The sequence below is a fragment of the Adiantum capillus-veneris genome, chromosome 13 (genome assembly GCF_014529385.1).
Source record: "Adiantum capillus-veneris isolate H3 chromosome 13, ASM1452938v2, whole genome shotgun sequence".
Classification (NCBI taxonomy): domain Eukaryota; kingdom Viridiplantae; phylum Streptophyta; class Polypodiopsida; order Polypodiales; family Pteridaceae; genus Adiantum; species Adiantum capillus-veneris.
In genome coordinates, this window is record NC_140943.1 from 76016110 (window position 1) to 76036695 (window position 20586).

Sequence of the window (20586 nt, forward strand, 5' to 3'; positions counted from 1 at the left end):
TCCACATATTAGAGGGGTGTTTTGGTAATCTTCCCTTTTCATGTTGACCTTAAGAACACCATAAGGTGATCGCACGCACGAAATGCAAAGGAAAATGCAATGGCAAAAAGACTGGTTTGGAGCAATCGCAAACACGAAACGCAAATATAAATGCATCGAGAAAACCTTAAAATCTAACTTGAGGGTTCGTCGCCCTAAATCCACTCACTCCTGCCACCATTGCTTGCCACTTGCCTTCGCTAGTTGCTTGCCAATTGCCTTTGTCTTCGCCGCTTGCGAAGTCCCTCCCCACCTCTCTCTCTCAAGCACTCGACCTGCATCCTAGTCTTAATTCCTTTTTGACAATTGAGATCCGTTTTGGAGTGCTTAGCATGTAATTTTGGGAGAAATTCACTCTCATAACCAGGGGTATTTTGGGAGTTTTGGAAATTTGAGGGGCATTCGGGAAATTTCCAAAAATCAGAGGGGTGTTTGAACCTTAAGAACACCATAATTAAGAAATGAAAAGGCACAAATTACCTCGCAGAAGAAGGCAATGATGACTTTTCATTTTGACCTTAAGATTGAAAAGGCACAAACTACCTAGCAGAAGACAATTAGTCTTCCTATGAAAACCTATTTTTCTAGAGAAATTTCAGAATTTTGAAAATTTGAGGGGCATTTTGGAAATTTCCACAAACCAAAGGGGTGTTTTGGTAATTTTCCCTTTTCAACGGCAAGCGCAAACACGAAACGCGAACGTAAATAATGCATTGGGAAAACCTTAAAGTTTAACTTGAGGGTCATCGTTCGTCCCGCCTGCCACGCTTGCTGCTTGCCTTCGCTAATCGCTTGCCGATTGCCCTCACCTCATCTTTGCGGCTCTTCTTTGTCGCTTGCCTTCACTGCTTGTGATGTTCGGGTCTTGCCCACTCGCCGACTGGAATGGCAAGGAGTCCCTCCCCACCTCTCTCTCTCTCTCTCTCTCTCTCTCTCTCTCTCTCTCTCTCTCTAGCAAGCACTCAAAGTCTCGACCTGCTATGGACCTGGACGACTCTCTGTGAGTATAGAAAGAGTCCTAGAGGCTAGATTCTCCTTTTGCAGTTGCGCGCACACAGACACCTGGATGTTTAACTACAGGCAGAGAGAGAGAGAGAGAGAGAGAGAGAGAGAGAGAGAGAGAGAGAGAGAGAAAGAGAGAGAATTGCGCTACTTCACAGTTTTGTGTGTGTGTGTGTGTGTGTGTGTGTGAGAGAGAGAGAGAGAGAGAGAGAGAGAGAGAGAGAGAGAGAGAGAGAGAGAGAGAGAGAGAGAGAGATATGCAGTGTATTATGCACTACAGCATCAAGCGCTCAGAAAGCCCATCTGTAACTTGCAAACATGAGAGCACTGATACAAAAAACTGTCGTAAGCTGCATTTCTTAATTATGGTACTATTCTTAAGGTTCAAACACCCCTCTGATTTGTGGAGGGCATTGAGCAACCTTGTCTGCATGCCACTCACAGGTTACATGACTGAATGTGTGTGTGTGTGTGTGTGTGTGTGAGAGAGAGAGAGAGGGGGGGGGGGGGTTAGGGCTTTGTCTAGCCTTGCTCAGGGGTCTTCTGAGAGTCCTAGAGTTCAGAGGGAGAGGTGGTTTGAAGGTGGGTGTAGCAGCAGGCTTGATTGGTCACTCACTTGCAAGGATAATTCTCTACCTCAGGCACATGAGCTGCATTTGGTTGATTTAGTTGATGATGTCGATGTCGATCATCAGTGAGCTTTCCCAGCTTGGCATAAAGGTCCACCAACGAATTGTATGCAACCCTATCTGGATCAATGTGCATCTTCCTCATTTCCTTATGAACGGCTACTGCCTCTGAGAAACAGCCACCCTTTGCATAGCCCGTAAATGATCAAGATTCAGGCATGCTCGGCGTCAAGACCAAAGGCACGGTTGGGGAAAGTTGCAAGGGCCAAGCCCTATGGGAAGTGTGTAATCTCTCTCTCTATCTCTGGTTTCACACACACCCAGGTAACAGGTCTTTGCGCGCACAAAGACAACGTATCTCTGGTTTCACACACACCGAGGTGACAGGTCTCTGCGCGCACAAAGACAACATGTCCCTTCTCGTGCACTTGCTGCAGTGTGCACACATCATATCTCGACTTTGCAGGCGCAGTCTCTTCTCATGCAATCCATTAAATGCGATCAGAACGTTGGCTGTAGTGTTTTTTGAGGAAGAAGGAGAGATCGATACGTGGAGTGTCTCTTTGAGCTTGAAAAATTTAACCTGCATTATAAAGAGTATAGAAGCTAAGGATGGGTATCCAGTTGGGGCCTTTTTGACTTACATAAAAGCCATACTAGGATAATATATAGGAAGATTATCTTCCACATAAGCTTGGAACAACTAGGAGTTGTTTCTCATTAAAGACTCGGACTAGGCTTAGGATATGCCTACCCAACAAATAAGACGTTTGGAGAGAAAATTTGGTTAACGCTTATCGATCAAATAAGCAGTTGGAAAATAGTCTTATGCGATTATCTTTAAGGAGTGTTCCAAGCCAATAAGTCACATATCATATTTGAGAACCAATGTGCCAAATCAATAAGCACATGAGTAAGATTCCCAAGTTACATAGACTTGAACCTAATTTCAGTGTCTTAGGCAATGGTCACGCGAGGCTTAGTTATCAGTTATTTGAACAGATAACTAAGCCTCATTCTTGGTCACACGCAAAAAGCAACATTAAATGATTTACTAAGCATAACCTTTGTAACTATGCCAAATTTGGCATAGTTGTGAAGTTGAAGGCATATTTGGGAGGATGAATGAATAACTAAGCATCGCATGACCATGCAAAAGGCTTAGTTTTTCATTAAATGCTTTGTTTGTGCATAGTTGGCATAGTTATCAATAACTGATAACTAAGCCTCGCGTGACCATGCCTTTATAAGTAGTATGGTAGTTCATTTCCCAAAATTCTAAATCTCCCTACAGACTCAAGATGATAGATGTTCTCTAGTCAAAAAGGACTTCAATAGCTAATATTGGACACTCGCCAAAGAAAAGAGTGCATTATAGATAATTATAGCTATCTCTATGGACTTGATAGATAAAAGAAAATTGCATGAGAAGGGTGAAATTTGTAATAAGAAACATCAAAGGAGTTTTATCAAATATCAAGCAAGACTTTCTATAAAAATAAGAACTTGTTAGCCATAATAGAAAACTAAGTAAAGGTGATGAATACTTTTGCAAGATTTAACATAATCACTAGTCCCAAGAATTAGAGAGACTCAGGGAAGGTGGTAGGCGATTATATTAGGAGCTAGAGAAAGACACACACACACACACACACACACACACACACACACACACGATAGAGGCAAAGGAAGAAGGAACTTTGTGCAGTGATGGCACAAGCCCATAGGAATGGAGTTCTCTCACACTCACCACTCTAGCTTACCAACCAACCCCTAGTTCTCTCATGTTCTTAGCTTGAACCAACCAAGTTAACTTGCTTCCACCAACCCACTCTCATGCAGGGTTGAAGTGATAGCCCTGCGTTGCGAGTCTGCGACATATAACACATATAATACAAGGTGAGAACTCACAATGGCCTGCAAAAAGCAAGGGAAGGTCAGTTTTTGGCGATGAGGACGTATGTAGTGGAGTGGTCGGACCAGTAGTTATAGTTAGTGCCGGACATGGTTTGTGACAAGTCATTGCTAACCCATACCTGGTCCAGTATAGAGTTGTGTACTGTGGTTGGATGGTGTATCAATTGGTGGAGACCGTGCTGGAGAATGAGGTTGGAAAGGTTTCTATATGTGCTGGTTTCCTCAAGTTCATTAATGTTGAAATCTCCCATTATGATTAGTGGTCGCATGGTGCGGGTTGAATTAAGAAGATTGGAGATGCTATGCAGGAACCGTGGGAGCGATGATGTCGGTGCCCTGTAGAGTGAAATGACTGTCGCTAGGCACCTATTGGCGCAGTGGAAAGTTGCATGGATCGTTTCAAGTGTTTGATTGATGCAAATGTGTATTTGTGTAGGTATTAGGTTGTCTTTATGCAGAATGGAGATGCCGTGTAGTTGTGTTGAGGATATGCTGTGGAAGCTTGGAATGGTTGTCGCATGTTGTCGAGTCTCTTGTAGGCAGAGGACATCGGAGGCCATTAGGTTTTTGTCGTGGATGATATCGTTTTCATGCTTTCCAAGGGAGACGGCGTTCAATGATTGGACAATGTAATGTGTATCTTGGTGGAGATGTAGTTGCTTTTGGACGGGGGAATAAGTTGCTTCTGTTCTCAACCTGTGGAGCTCTTTGAAGACAGATGCGTCGGTCTGAATGTTGCAGGGCAGCAAGCTCTCCACCAAATATAGATTTGCAGTGTCACGAATCCGTGTGAGAGCAGTGTATGCGAGGCCGTGAGACCTAATCCCTTTGGGGTTGAAAGCTAGTGTGTTGAGTGCCCTTGTGATCGGTGAATCGTGCGGGCTGCAGCAGGCTGAACTGGGAATTGCTTGCGTGTGAGGGTGTTGAAGTAGTTCTTGCCAATTTGGAATTCGCGTGTGATGCGGAGAATTGGCGTCCAACTAGGCAATGTGAGTGGGTTGCGAAGATGACGGTGGTCGTACCTTTGTTTTGCCCTATGCTAGGGTTGGTGAAATGAATCCAGAGGCACGTCGTGTTGAAGAATGTAGTGCAGAGCTTGTAGACGCCTTCTGCATCGTTGATGAGGCCGTCGGGAATGTCCAGATTTCCAGCGCATAGCTCGACCACTAGGCCCGGCTTCAGACACAATGTTGCTTGGAGACCCGCAGTTTGTCTGGCATCCAATGGAGTTGCTATTGTTTTGCTGCAAGGGGCAGCACGCTTGTCAATTGATTTGAATATGTGTGGCTCACCGGGAAATTGTGCGAAGACCTTTTCATTGTGTTCATCCTTTGCCTTGTTAGAGTAGAATAGGTGTGATATGGCTATGTCAACAGGCAGCTCTCTGTGGAAGGAGTTGTTAATGTATGCAAGGTCACTGCTGCTGGTGTGTGAGCCAGTTCTCATTCGGTTGAGCACCTCTATAAACTGTCCATTGGTTTGTCTCATTGTCATCGTTAGTTCGTAGCACTTAAGGAATTCATGCCAGTACCAAGGTGCAACCGCCTCGAGAAGAGGCTGCTTGCTTGTGAATATCCAAGAGTCATTGACTGGGCTAGCTTGGCAGAGGTCACCACAAAGTATGACATCTAGGCCACCAAAAGGTTGGTCGTGTTTTCTCTTGATGGCACGAAGACATGAGTCAGCCAATGAGAAGACACTTGATCCTATCAAGGAGACTTCATCAAACACTACAAGCTCCAAATCTTGATAAAGTAAGGACAATGCATCTAGCTTTTCTGCTCTGAGGCTTGTGTGTGTCTTAGTTATCAAAGGCAAATGTAAAGCCGAGTGTATAGATGTACCACCAATGTTGAATGTTGCCTTGCCTGTATATGCCATCAGGAGTGCCTTAGGAAAGTCAGGATTGTGGCCCGACTTATGTGTGTAGAAACGAATGAGGGCTTCGACCAGCAAGAGCAACGTGAATGTTTTTCCAGTGCCTGCTCCACGTGTGAGGAAGAGATGTATCTTTTTCGATGGCGCTATGCGTTTTTTAAGCATGACATCATCGAGGATGAGTCACTGTTGTGGGTTTAGTTTCTTTATTGATGTGTGGAAATCCTCATTGGTCATGCCAATATGTTTGGAAAAATGCAAAGAAAATGGTTTCTTCGTCGGTTGGTTTGATGGGGTGTTGATCATCACGCTGGCATTGTTGGAATCGTTCAAGGAACTTACACTTCTCGTGTTGTGAGAGGTTGTGATAGCTATTGCGAACCTATCAAGTGGAGCTGGTTCGACAACGAACTGTGATTCATTGTTTTTCATTGTCTCAATGTTCGAAGTGTAGACATCGATCCAAGATGAACCTTCGGGTAGGTGCTCATTCTCATGCCTTGACCACGGCAAGAAGAGAAGGCATTGTTCTCTATAGTGGTTGTCAGGGTCTTTGGATTTATTGTATCTAACGTACCGTACGATGTGTGCCCTCTGCAGCAACTTGTCAGGCCTGGAGGGATTTTTGGTTGTGGAAGCGAACTAGGCCAAGCACATGGCAAAGAACGAGTGAGGTCTGGAGGCATATTTGTCAATGATGGAGGCAGAGAAGATTTCTATTGTGTCGGGGTGCATTTTTTGCGGGGCGTTCTTCTTTTTGAGAACGAGAGTACGCTCTTCAGGTGGGTTAGTATTTATGTATATGAATTCTCTAGAGGAGCTATGCAATGGAAGCGAGAGACATATGTAAGCAGCTTGCTGTGAACTAATTTGCTGTGTGTTAAGGATTGTGCTACCAACTTTTCGTAGTCTCTCCAATGTTGTTACATTGTTTGCGACACAGTGATCAACTTGTGACTTGATTGCTCCTATTAATGTATTGTCCATTTTTGTCATGTATGAGGTGCAATAGCTCGCAACTCCATGTGCATTTAGCACGAACTGTATATTTGTATTTGCATTCCAAAGTGAAGCTATTGATTTGTTGAAGTTGTTTGTGAATATATCGCTTGGTTTGCGCTTGAGGAAAATAGTGGGTGTTGAGATAGTTGTTTGCAATGCAAGCAAGTACTGTTCCATGGAGAGTTGTACTTGTTCTAGCCATTCTTCAAATGTAGGAGCATTTTGTAAATCAATTTGGCTGAGTTGTTTTTAGATTTGTTGCAAGTAAAGCTTGCCTTGTCTAGCTATGTTTGCCTCAAGTATTCCTTGTCGGATAATAGTTGTGAATGGCATGGGAAAACGTGGAAATCCAAAACGGCAACTTTTGCTCTTCTTTTGGCAAGTCTTATGATGCTTGTGCTTGTAAGCTTCAGAAAGGTCATTGGGCAAGATGGATCTATCTGTGCTAATGTGGGTATCTAGAAATAATACAATATCTTGATTTGAGTGTGTTGTGAGTGATGGAGCATTTTCTAACCACAATAAACCATGATCATGTTGGCTACCGCGACTTTGGAACTCCGTGATGAAAAAGAAGTCTTGTATTTTGCCACATATGGAGGAATCAGTGCGCAACAACTGTTTCATTGCGTTGAACCTGTTGATGTAGAAACGAGCAGTTGTAATGGGATCGACACGAATGAGGCGACATTGATATGAGCTCAGACTCTTGTCAGGCTCTTGGCTCAGCGGGACTAGCTTCTCAAGTGCAGCAAGAAGCTCTTTCCATCTTCGTTCTGCGGAGGAGAACGTGACCAAAAATATAGGCGGTCCAAGTTTCCGGATCATTGCGAAGACTTTTTTTTCATCTTTTCCTTGTAGTCGGGGGATGTGCGCAGTGCCTCGAAGTCTCTAAAGCCTAATCTTGAGTTGAGAAGCCTCTCTATGTTTGTGTCTTCTACAACCTGCCTTGCAGTTAGCACTGCACCTTCTAGCTTTCCCTTGCGCATTCGCACCTAAACAGAGGAAGCAACTTGTTGCGACATGATTTTGATATATTTGAAAAATAAATTCTCGACGTCCAGGGCGAATCTTCTATCGACGTTTAGGAGCTCCCACTTTGCGATCGTTTGATAATCTTTGGTTGCGGCCTCCCTATATCTTCTAGGGGACCCGAAGAAAAGAGTTGGGAAGCTCAACTCCTCGCAATACTCGCCCGTGAAGATGCTCAACGGTGAATTGCCCTCGTAAGGCGCAACATGAAGAATCTTGCCACTGTAGTCGACAACCTCTGCCGCACTTGTGACCCCATGAAGCATGACATCAGCCTGATCATCCTCAAGCTCAACATCGTGTGTATTGTCGTTAAGGGTATTTGCAGGAGCCATACTTAGACTGGAAAGGTGTGCAAGCCACCTGTCGTTGATGGTGACACCTTCTCGTGTGTAGAGTGATGTGGACAGCAACGTAGTGGTTGCACGCATTGTGAGCAGGTTTCGCACAACACCGCTTAGGTAACATCTATCGTACTTGAGTTTTCGTTTGATGCCCACAAGGGCAGAAGCCTCATCCTCAATGAAGCGAGACAGCACAGCCTTGGCTCTTCTCCAAGTTGGCAAGCACATTGACAACACTACCTCTAAGCCCATACTGACCATCATACGTCAGTTCACGTATCTTGGCGAAGGGAATACGAATGGAGACCAAGCGTGCCTCTACGAGGTTTAGATCTGACACAAAGGGAAGCGTTGGATTGAACCCTGTCTCTTGCAAGCTCCGCAGGCGGTTGCTATTGCTTGTCAAGTGTTTCTTGCACTAGTTGCAGATGTACACATCCACATAGCGTCTTCGCTTCCTTGAAGTGGATTCCGCAACTGAAGGTAGAAGCTGACGTGTTAGCTGGCGGCGGAACAGCGAGCGTCCACATTTTTCGCAGGGTGTAATGGGCTTGTCCTTGATGCTTTTGTTGTATCTCTTAATCGCCTTGCTCAACCTAGCATGGGTGCGTCGTATCTGAGCACCGGTGACCAGGCCTTTCTCGTTCTTCAGGTGTGAAAGCTTGCATTTCACGGCCTGGGTTGTGTGCAACGTGTGTGGGTGTTTGGCTTGGAACCTGCGGACGACCTCAATATCTGGCAAAGCCTCATGCAACAAGGATAGCTGATGCAAAGTGGCCACCTCATCTTCTTTCCATCGAACACATGCACAGCTTGAGCACATTGTGAAGGTGGGAAGGTATGTGATGCCGTTGCTTGTTTTGGAGAGCAGAATGCCCTTTGCAAGAAATGGTTTCGATGGCATCCCCAAGATGATTGCTCTCACGCTTCCATTTCTTTTCAAATACACTTTTAACCTACAAGTCACAAAGCGAGCGAAGGCCGTTAATATGTCGAGGCTAAGGGCAAGGGAGTTGGTGGATGTTGAATACAAAGACGAGAATTTTGTGACTGTCATTGCGCTAGTGGCCCCATCAGTACGGAAGAAGAGGCATGCACCCGGGATAGCATGTCTATCATGCAAGAAGCTCTCAAACAAGTCGTTGAGCAAATTTGATCTAAGGTCATGCGGTGCACCTGTTGAGTTTTGGAGATGGTGTAGCACGAGGAAGATGTTTGAATTGTTCGGAAATTGTGCCGCGAAAACGGTATCGACATCATGTTCGGCCAAGTGAGTCATTGGAAAGACACGCAAAGATTGTAAACATTAAGTCAGCTTGTGTGTTTGTTTGTGTATGTGTTAGAGAGAGAGAGAGAGAGAGAGAGAGAGAGAGAGAGAGAGAGAGAGAGAGAGAGAGAGAGAGAGAGAGAGAAAGTATGTGCTTTGGAAGGTTGAAAAGATGGAGTGGAAGGAAGAGTAGAGAGCGAGTTATGGAGAGACACCACGTACTTTCTTCTGAAACGCGATATACAATGGACAAGCCAAAATTTAGTTCATCGATTGTAGAGGGGTCTAGGTAAGGAAGGATAGTTATTCGTGGTGAAAGGCCAAAAGCTATTCAAATACATGCTCTCAAAGCATCTAGGTTTCCAACAGAGGAGTGAAAGATATCATAGACCCATTTGTGCCAATTTTGAACACACCCTCGACAACAAATGTCGATAAAATATCCCTCGCCTTTGGAATGCTCTCCATGTACGCCTCCTTGAAGCTCCTTGGCAAGCCCAGAAGATGATCCACCATAGATCCTGACACTTGAACCACCACAACACGTCTGTCAATGCTACTTCGAATTTGTGCCTCCAGTCTAAGCGTCATGTTGATGACGCGATCTTTATCGCAAAGAGAACAACACAGTCAGCCTTCAACCTTCTTCACCTTCGGCGAGTCACAAACTGAGCACTGGGAATGTGAGAGATCTCTATTGAAGTTCACAAAGCGCAAAGTCCCCACAACCTACCAAAAAAACAAACGTGTAAAGACCACTAAAGATGTCTTCATCCGGTTGAGTGCAAACCATGCAAAGTCACCTCTCTATTGTAGCCGAGAGTCTCACACTGTCTATGAAATGCTATGGTCAATTCTTCCTTCAAATGTGATCCTCGCACGGGGGCCAAAGTTGTGACATCCAGAACAGACAATGTGCGCACCTTGCCAACAAAGAGGCCAATAATCCTAGCCACAAACATAACAATGTCCTCCCTAGACATCTGGGCCATGACCCGATTGTAGTCTTGCTTTCGAGAGTTGACAAACCTCACCTACATATGAAAAAAGGTTTGTCAATATCGAAAGAAAGAAACGTTGAAGCCAATGCTTCTGATACGTACAACTGCTTTGTTGTCTGGGGTCGGGCCAACCAGCAACAACCAAATCCCCAAATGTCGTACCAATTCTTTGATGGAAATTACGACTTTGCAAGACAACAAACGCTAGTGTCACTAAGGGCGGACGTGGGCTAGTAGTCTCGGAAATTGCAGCATCAACAAGAAATGTGCTTATCTTGGTCTCAGGATAGAAAGCTAAAGTAACAGGGAATGGGTCACAAGGTCTAATGGTTGTCGACGCATCGACATGCAAGGAGAACAAAGCTGACCCAGCATCGTTATGGTTTTTATCCCTCACAAGAGGACAGTCAACCCTGACGAACAAGCCGATCTTGAGCTCCCTGGTGTAGGTCTCAATGAATGGATCCACAACGACAACCGTGATCATGTCTATGCACTCGGCATCGACGATGTCGAACTTGAAGTAACGTGCATTTTTCTTTTGCCCAGACGAGATGAAATGGTATGTGCCATACCAATTCAAGATTTTCCCCTCTATGGAAAAAGGTTTACTATCCTCATCTATATCGCTGATCATGAATAGCGGCAAGGTTTCCTTGACTAACAAGCTTTTCCCTTTGTCCAGTAGCTTGCCACTGTCAAAGACATTCTAAACAGCTGAAGATTGGCCAACTTTAGAAAATGAGGCTGCAGCTTTCCTTAATTCGCGAGATGGGCAAGGAAGTTGTTGTTGAGACGAAGACGGTGCTTGTGCGCACTCCTCTCCTAGTGGAGAGTATCCTTTTCCTGCAAAAAAAAGCAGATCACCATCTTAACGCAACTCGACACTAAAGAATGCACTGTAGTGAAGAACACCATAGACACGTTAAGCCTGTTCCACAAAGAATGATTGTGCGCACCGGCCATACCTGCACTGCCAACGGGATCGATAGGGCACGCCTACACCTCTTCCCAGTTGCGATTTCCTCGAAGGCCGGATCTGGCGACGACCCGACAGAGCTTGACACCACCCGCTGCGATGAGCGTTTGCCTGCAAGACATGGAGGAGACTCAACGAACCTACGCAGTTCTGCAGGAGGAAAAGAAAATCAAGAATCCAATTAACCATAGAATTTACTAGTTGAGGAAAGCAAAGAGAGCGTAAAAAACATCCTACAAGCAGCACACTCGCAAAAGCAAAGGAAGAACAAGGCGCGGAAACGAACTTCTTGAAAGGATGTGAACAAGCTTGCACGGAATATGATTTCTTTTTGGGTGAGTAGCCAAACAAGCTATTTAATCTTGGAAAATGTCACGTTTCAAATCCCTCGCTAGGTTGAATACACAAGAAGATTTAGAAATTTTCTCATCCAGGAAAACAGAGCCTCTCGATGTTTTTTATACAATGCATAACATCATGAGCCTCTGCTCGAGAGGCAACGTATATGGAGGCCTCTGAGCTAGGAAGCAACATTGCGAGTTACTCAAGCGAGGATGAACATAAAGAGCGTCAGGTGGATCCTCTTGATTCACTCCCCTCACGCGAGCGAGAAATGCGAGCATGTGTAGACATGCATAAGTCAAAAGCTAATGAAGGACTGATGCCCGAGCCTGGCCTTGCTGAGGCTTGTGAGTTGTTGCATGTAGAGACGGCTTGGAAAAGGTATAACCAGAGCATAAGAAGAGTGGGGCTGTGGGATACGAGACAGTCGTTGCGTGTGCATGATGCTACTGCTAAGCCCCTTGCCCCCAAGCGTACCTAGCCAGGTATACGGTGCCCCCCTCACAGAAGCTCATGATGTTGAGGTAAGTCACGCTGTGAGAATTCTCGTGATTCTTGTGATACGCTACACATTACATGTATGGTATGACAACAAGGAGTTAGGTGTGTGAATGACTACGGCCTTGCAATGGTCTCCATGCTGATAAGGAGTCTGCATTGCTTGCACCTATCCCATCCCAACAGAAATACGCAAAGTATGAAGGCCATCCTTTACCGACCGAGCCCCATTACTCAAGTTAATCAATGCTCACATATCCCAGTTTGAAGCGTAGATTTCCCAGTTTCAATTTCATTCAACCTTTGATTTCCAAGGTCAAAATTTGGGCAATACATTTCTAAACACCTTATTTTGGACATTGATTTTGATTATCTATTTGAATGGACCCTAAAAAACAAGATCTACCAATGTTTGACGTAAGACACACACACACACACTCTCTCTCACACACACTTTCTTACTCACTGTGACACACAATGACAATGTCGGAGCGTGCTGTCTCGGAACAGGATGCATCGGTGGCATTTGCTGAGCCATACAATACTTACAGAACAAACGATATGTTCTCAATTTGCAGTAGCTTCAGATCAAGCAGGGAGGAGAAAGCAAAGAAATCGCTAGCAAGAAGCAGGGTTCTAGTTTTGGAACTGCAACATCCGTGGGTGCGTCATGCAAAAGGTCTGCCCATGGAAACGATGACTGATCCTTTAGTCGAGGAGTTGACGCGGCTGAGTAGTGGGGGGAAAAGTCGATGTACATGTGACAATTTCACTCCTCATGCTACTCACAACTTTACTTGCCGATGTCCCCTATAGTGTAATTGCACCGGCCTTGCGTAGAATGATGGTTATAAACGCCAACGGGTTCGAATTCATCGTCAATGTCAAGCTTCATGCTCCCGAATCCGAGGTTGATTTCGAGATTGAATGTGTAATTGCAGTGGTAGATGAGTTGGGCATCATTGTTGAAATGGCGGGAACAATAATGCAACGTGTCCTACCAGCTGTCGTTGCCAGCCGCCACTCGGTCATTGCCGAAGCGCTGGAAATTCTGTTGTCCCCTACTGCCGTAGTGAAGGACTGAAGGAACTTCACATAATCTCGAAACAGTTTCAGTGGGCATGACAAAGAGCAGCAACAAATGTTGTGCCAGATGATTATTAGTCCAGCTCTCTCTCTCTCTCTCTCTCTCTCTCTCTCTCTCTCTCTCTCTCTCTCTCGCTCATTCAAAGATTCCATATAACCAAGAGTCGGCCAAGACTTAGATTGACAGTATACTACAGGGCTTAGGGAACAAGGGTAGCATAACTACTTTTATTAATGACAAGCATAGGCAAGTAATATATTTTTGTCTATTGAGGACTTGAAACTCACAATGCAGCTAAGGCTGAGAAATAGGCTCGTCATGTCATGCTCAGTTGCCTCATTAGGTGTACCAAGCCGAAAGAAAGCAGGACCAGCAAGAACGCCAACGCAAGAAACATTTCGAGTGCATCGCTCGCAAGCGAAAAGAAACCAGGACCGACAGTCAAAACCAACACCAGCATAGCACAAGTAAATCAATTATCGGCATACATAAGCGTACACGAAACCGTTGAGCAGGCAGGGAAACAAAACTCCAGAGAAGTCCATGCTCTCACCACCGCTAGGCGAGGCATTGCTTGCACTCCCTTCACCACCACCAGCAATACCACCATCCGATGCCATGATAATAGAGGATCCAGTTACTTTAAGCAAAACACACAAACCCTCAAACCAATCCACAGCAGACGCACGGCAAATTTCAACTCCTCACAACCAACAGCAACCTCTTCAACAGAATTCGGCAAAACAAAACATTCGTTTACATATGGTGACTCAAGTGAACTTAAATTTGGAATTGCAGCATATCGGCACATAGAAATTGGATAGCGAAGAGAGAATCTTCCACCAAATAGTGATAGCTCAAGGCTTAAACATCGAAGCAAAGATCAGCACTTCCTGGCATATTTACAAAAGCAGGACAGAGAGAATCTTCCAGTAGATAGATAGATCAAAAGCTGAAACAGTTAAAAAAACTTGAGACTTGCTGCTACATGTACAAAAGACTTGCTGGCATATTTAGAAAAGACTTCCTGGCATATTTACAAAGGCAGGACAGAGAGAATCTTCCACTAGATAGATAGCTCAAAAGCTCAAACAGTAAAAGAAACTTGAGAATTCCTTCTACATGTACAAAAGCACGACACACCATAATGACGATCGGCTAAGACAGGGGCTTCTTATGACACTGCGTTTTTCTGATCTTTTATACAAGCTACATGAGCATGTGGATTAATATATTCTAAGCATTGCATCCCAACACGTGCTCTCAAGCACAGAGAATGAAGACGAACGCCATTCAGCACCTAAGGCCACACTTACTGACGCCATTGAATGCAGTCGCCCCTAAAATCACACGGGTCAACAACCTCGAAAAGCATCCAGACAGCGCCCGCCTTCAGCATTGAACAAACAACACTGCCGTGTGAAAGACCTGCACCACTGCACACGTCCTCTGGCAGGAGCAGCACGAAAACACATGTACCTGCTGCGCGCCACCTTCACGGAAGGACGAGACCTCCTACACGCGTTGCCTTCTCTGCTAGGAGCAGGGCAAAAACCGACGCGACCTGCCAAGAGTAGGCCGCAACAGGAAAAGACGTTCCGGGTTGTTTCAAACAACCTTTAGTGAACCTAGGGCCACGTGGCATTCATCCAGCAAATATATCGAACGGGCTCAAAATTGCAACAACTTTGCAACCCAAACCCTATGGCCTTCCGCAGGCCAATAATACTAGAGTCTAGGAGTCTACCGACCCATAAGAAATCCACCCCCCTCTCTCTCTCTCTCACACACACACACGCACACGAAAGGCAGTCAGTACCATATTCCATCCCATTGCTCTCTCTCTCTTTCTTCTATCCCTTTCACGAACAACCCTTCACACTGCACAGGGAAAGGGCTTTATGTGGCAATCGTCGACGGATGTTGAAGCCTAGTGTCTAGCCTAACTACTAGCCCGGCCCTTTGCTTCAGCAATTGCTCTCATCATATGACTTTTGTGGGCGAAAGGTGCTGCTTATAGAGGGGGAGAGAGACAAAACACGCGCACACACAGAGGGGGCGATGGGCAACTGCCAGGCTGCAGAGATGGCAGGCGCATTGGTGGAGGTTCCGGGGGGGTGGTGATGGACCTGCAGAGTTCCTTCTCTGCTCAACGTCTCATGTCCGCCTATCCTGGCTACTTCGTGGCCCTCATGTCCTCCTCTATCGTCCACCCCCCGGCCTTGCCTAGTACCCCCTCCAGTATCTCTAACCCCGCTCCTCTGCATTCCTTCAAGCTTCTTGCCTCCGATGCACCTCTTCGCAGCGGCCACCGCTATCGCCTTATCAGCTTTGAAGGTACAATATCAGAGAGAGAGAGAGAGAGAGAGAGAGAGAGAGAGAGAGAGAGAGAGAGGGGGGGATGGATGTGCTGTATTACGTCCTATGTAACGAGACTCCCACCTTGTTCTTTGCAGAAGTGCTTACTTGTTTCTCCCAGCAAGGACCGGGCGCCTATGCAAAGGGCTTCCCGACGGCCGTGAATGGACACATGACGGCCGTGAATGCACAGAAGCCACTATCGAGCAAGCGTCATCACCTTACGAGAGATCAACCCTTGAACAATCATCATGTTGTAAAGATAGGATGCTAGTCAAGCAGCTGATACACGTTACAAGTGTTGAATTTGGTGAAGCACTGCAGCTATTGCAACCTCCTTTGTAATTAGAGCACCGTTGGAGAACTCAAGGCACAGCCCGCCTAGCAGAGAGAAGGAGAGAGAGACAGAGAGAGCCCAATGGTTTCTTCTCCAGTTGTCCCACGGGAGGCCTTGATGGTAATTGTGAACATCTATTCAATGCATGAAATAATAGCTGTAGGGCCTTGTATGATCACTATCTTGCTTTCCCACCTCTAAGCCACCACAATGTACCTGCACCCACTCCTACTCTACTCTTCTGGAGCCAACCCCTAGGAGGATGAGAAAATATCCATGCATACTTTAGGTGCTAGTCAATGGATGCTAATGTTCACTAGACTGGGCCCTTCTACCTAGAAGTGAATAACCCAACTCTTTAACCACTCTCGATGGAGCTTCCACACCTATCATTTCAATGATACAACTTTCTTTTATTGATAGACTCCTCGATAAGCAAGATGCTACTTGGGGATTTCAATCCACTCTAGTCCACAAATTCTTGTAGAGAAGGACTTGGATAAACCAATGCTTAAATCCACTTAGATAATGGGACTTCCTTTCTACAACCCATTGTTCTCAAGCATCTTTCACATGCTTGTTTTCATTGCGGATTGAAAACACATAAAATAAAGTATTGTCTTGCACAAAAGCCCAGAGGGGCTAATGTTCTAGGTTCACCCTTGGTTCCATAAGAGAAGAAAGATCAAAGTGCAATAATTAGAGAAGAAAAACCACCTATAGGGTTAAACCCCCAACTTAAGGCCACTTAACTTGGCTGATAATTTGTGGATGGCGTTCAATTCCTTCTCAATCTATGATTTTTGGTCTCTTAGCTTGTCTTTGTTTAGATCGGAAAGTCCCTTATGATCTCACCCTTTGTTGTTCTTTTCGCCCTATTATGGCTTGCCGGATTCCGAGATCTCTCCACCTTGGTTGGGTGGAGGACCCTTAGGTAGCCCTATGCCACCCGTAACCACCTCTACATATAAAGACTTAGGTAGGAGCTCCATGGATAACAATCCCCTAGCTAGTGCAACCAAGCCTCGGTGGCAAGAACCGGCCCAACAAGGGCCAACCAAAAAGCCCTAAGGTTCGTGTTTCACAACACTCCTCACAAGGCATGCAACCTCTTTTTTTTTGTAAAGTTATATTGAGGCTTGCTCATAGCACTCCACTCAAGGCTTGCTCCCCCTCCCCTTTTTTTCAAAGATAATAAGCGTGCTACTATTGTAGATAATAAGGGCAGACTTAATACCAAACTAGTATAGCCGGCGGCTTCGTCGCCTCTCTCTCTCTCTCTCTCTCTCTCTCTCTGTGCGTCACTGTGTTCCCGGGCGCTACGGGGCACACCCGTCGGTTGAAGGAGAAGCTGACGCGTGGCAAGGGGGGAACCGGAATTCCCTCCCCCTTTATCTATTAGTATAGATAAGTATGTTGCAGTGAAACAAACTAAGCGCTTGCTTAATACAAAATAAGAGCAATGTGTTACCTCACCATCAATGGACGATCGACCAAGGGTCCTGGTTGAGGTGTAGTGGGTGGCGATGGGGCGAGGTTGGGCACCCCTAAGAAACAACCCCACATCCTAAGTCCCATCGTCGATGCCCACAAAAGTGTGCAAGCCTGAAGCGAAAGAGTGTTGACCCTAGTCCTCGGCCTACACATGCACACAGCCACCCAGTCACACCCAACATAGCATAAAACAATCTCAAGGCTCAAAAGTCCTTGTAGAGATGGCTCCTTTATTCACCTTGACATTGTGATTTTTCAATCCCCCTTTTTGAACTTCAAAGTTTGAAAGTTTAAGATTGAGAAGGTTCACAGGTTCCAAGCTTCACAAGATTTGCATATTTTGTAAGGTTTTCTTTGAAGTGAATCAATGAGGGACATGTGGAGGCTCTCTCCTTCCTTTAAAATTTTAAGGTCTATTATATACAATATAAATTCCCATTGGCAAGCCATATTTTGTTAACTTCAACATTGAAAGGTTGAAAGTTGAAGATTGACAAAAATTCAGAGGCTCCAAGCTTCAAGGAATTTCATCTTTTATAAGGTTTTCTTTGAAGTGAACTAATGAGAGACACATGGAGGCTGTCTCCTTTCTTGAAAATTTTAAGCTCCATTATATATAGTATAGATAGATTCCCATTGGCAAGCCATATTCTTTCACAGTAGTAGCCCTAACCTTAAAATATTTATTGTATGAACATTATCATACATCTTCTACTTGCTAATTTTAAGCTCCATTATATATAGTATAGATAGATTCCCATTGGCAAGCCATATTCTTTCATAGTAGTAGCCCTAACCTTAAAATATTTATTGTATGAACATTATCATACATCTTCTACTTGCTAGAGAGCAATGAAAGTGCAAGGTGAATATACCTTTAGATTTGTCTATAGTTGGGGTACTCATTTATTGCCTAGCACAGACTAGCCTACACATCGAATCCACATATTGGAGGAAGCATTTCAAGGTGCATCACTCTTTTCTAGGAAAGATACACTCACAACCAAGTAGTTTTGACCTAGGTCAAAGGAGCCAGTTTAGAGACATTTTTGTGACAATCTAATCATTCTAATAATATTTTGGAGGGGATTTGTAAATCTAATCATTCTGAATATTTAGACATTGCACCAAAATCCTCATGAAAAGACGAATCTAATGATACCATGATTGATTTTTTAAAGATTTTTTTCAATGCTCCATTTGGGAAAATTCAAAAACACTCAAGGGCCAATAATGGTACAATTTTTAGCAAAGCACAACAAGGCGCATAAGAAACATTCTAAGAATATGCCAAAAAAAAAAATCTGTAATTGGGGGTGGGTCCGTTCTGTACATTCTTGTCTCCAAATTGGTACTTTACCCTAACACTCTCTTCAGCAAGCCATTGTGAGTGCTCAACTTGTTTTCAAAATGGAAACTACCCTGCCCTCTTTAGGCCAGTAGACACTCTATTGGCAAAGAATAAAAAAGAATGTAACTTGGGACACAATGGGCCTCTATGTGCCCTTATCACAATAGAGTATAAAATATTTTTATTTCTCCTTGCAACATGTTGTTGACGAGGTAGACCAGATGGGATTCCCTCAAGAGATCTAGTTCTGAGATTAGATAGCATCCCGTGGGCAAAAGACGATATGAAAAACCACAAGCTTGCTTTAGGCTCCTCTTCTGTAGTGATTGGAGTATTGTGCTGGTTGGTAGTAAAAGGAAACTCTGCAATGGTAGGACCAATGTCTATGCGTGCAACATATTTAAGAGTGACAAAACATACATGTAATATCTCTCCATGGTGTACAAAACAATGTGTGCCATATATAAAGAAGGGAGAAATCAGTAACGTGTATTGTACACATTACTAGGCTAGTTCTCAAATGTGATTGCTTGCTCATTGGCCACCTTTGAGGCCGTAGGCACCAAAGTCAAGCCATCAACACTTCCCAAACATACTATCAGCTAGGCATGTTCAGGCAAAAGACGATCACAACAAAATTCTATAGAGCCTCTCGTATGTTGGAGATCTCTCATAAATTGAATATGATGGGACATTGCTTAGTATCACAAGAAGATTTAGAAATTTTATCATGTAGGAAAACAGAGTCTTTTTCGGTGTTTTTCATACAATGCATAACATCATGAGCTTCTGCTCGAGAGGCACCGCATACCTAGCTAGGTACGATTGGGGGCAGGGGCCACTGGGCCGGCGGTCCCCTGCCCCCAATTGTACCTAGCTAGGTATGGAGTGTCTCCCTCACAGAAGCTCATAATGTTGAGGTAAGTCACAATGTGTGAATTATTGTGAGAATTTATCCAAAACTTCTTGTGTATATGAAGCATAGATGGTTGGCCAATATTTGAATCGAGCACGTCGCTCCCAGCACTCTCCTCAAGTATGATTCTAGGGTGCTTTCCCTACTAATGATCGTTTTCCAAGTTTGTTGTCCTCCTTTAGGGATTGGTCCTATTTTATGGCCGTGAGGGGCAGCTCTTGCGGGGGCAAGAGTGGGTCCGGCTGCTATGGGGGGAAAATGCTTCAAAATCAATTTCTCTTGAATACATTGAATAAACCTAATACATTGAATAAACCTCTGGTGCCTAGAAGGCCTTTGACACTCGGACCCTCCAACATGAATGTTGCAAAAACATATTTCTCGAGAATGTCTCGGTTCTTTCTCAGATTTACCGTTGAATATCAAAAGCTATCCGTCAACTTTGCAAAGCATCCTGCTGACTTTCAAAATCTTGTCTATGTGCCTCTACTTGCTTTGTCAGATGGTCAATGTACATTTTGGCCACGGTGACTCTCTGTGTTGCCACCTCGAACCTGGTTTCCTCAAGCATCTTGTGAACCTGCTTTCCTCCATCATCGTTGAGAAATGACGAAGACCGACAATAAACCTTACCTTCAATGCCATCTTGTTTGGCACGTGAGCACGCACTTCACAAAAACTCCCTTGAGGCTAACGCAAAGGGATTTTTTACTTTTATTCAATTTTTGAAAACATAGCCCACACTAGCAAGGAGAGGATTGAGAAGTCTCCAAGGGGAATTGGTTAGGCATCGGGCTTCTTGTTGTGAGAGACAAAGAGAAGCATAAACATGTACACAAAAGTGGTCGCTTTGGTGGTGGACACACACAACATTTAATGTCTAATAGCTCCGGTAATGATCTTTTTGTTTGTCTCATGTCTTCTTCTTTTTTTCTTTTTTGCAAAACTCACAATTGTGAGTGGATAGTATTAAGAACATAAATATACACCAATTCTCGAGCTCAGACCGAGCCTTGAGGGTCAAAGGATTACAAGTTATCTGCTTGGTAGTAAATAATCCACATGGTCGGATGACCTATGTCTTCTTACACACACAACTGGTGTGCCTAAGAA

The 20586-nt window shown here is 44.6% G+C and overlaps 2 pseudogenes across 1 annotated transcript in view; one reads left to right on the plus strand and one right to left on the minus strand.

The window, feature by feature from the left end:
* Positions 1-8018: 8018 nt before the first annotated feature.
* LOC147444281 (uncharacterized) lies at positions 8019-9122 on the minus strand (annotated as a pseudogene).
* Positions 9123-14072: 4950 nt separating this feature from the next.
* The window catches only part of LOC147444282 (uncharacterized), a 32501-nt pseudogene continuing 25987 nt past the window's right edge, over positions 14073-20586 (plus strand). The window contains exon 1 of the transcript XR_015190111.1: positions 14073-15354. The product of XR_015190111.1 is annotated as an uncharacterized LOC147444282 (transcript). The remainder of the gene's footprint in view (positions 15355-20586) is intronic.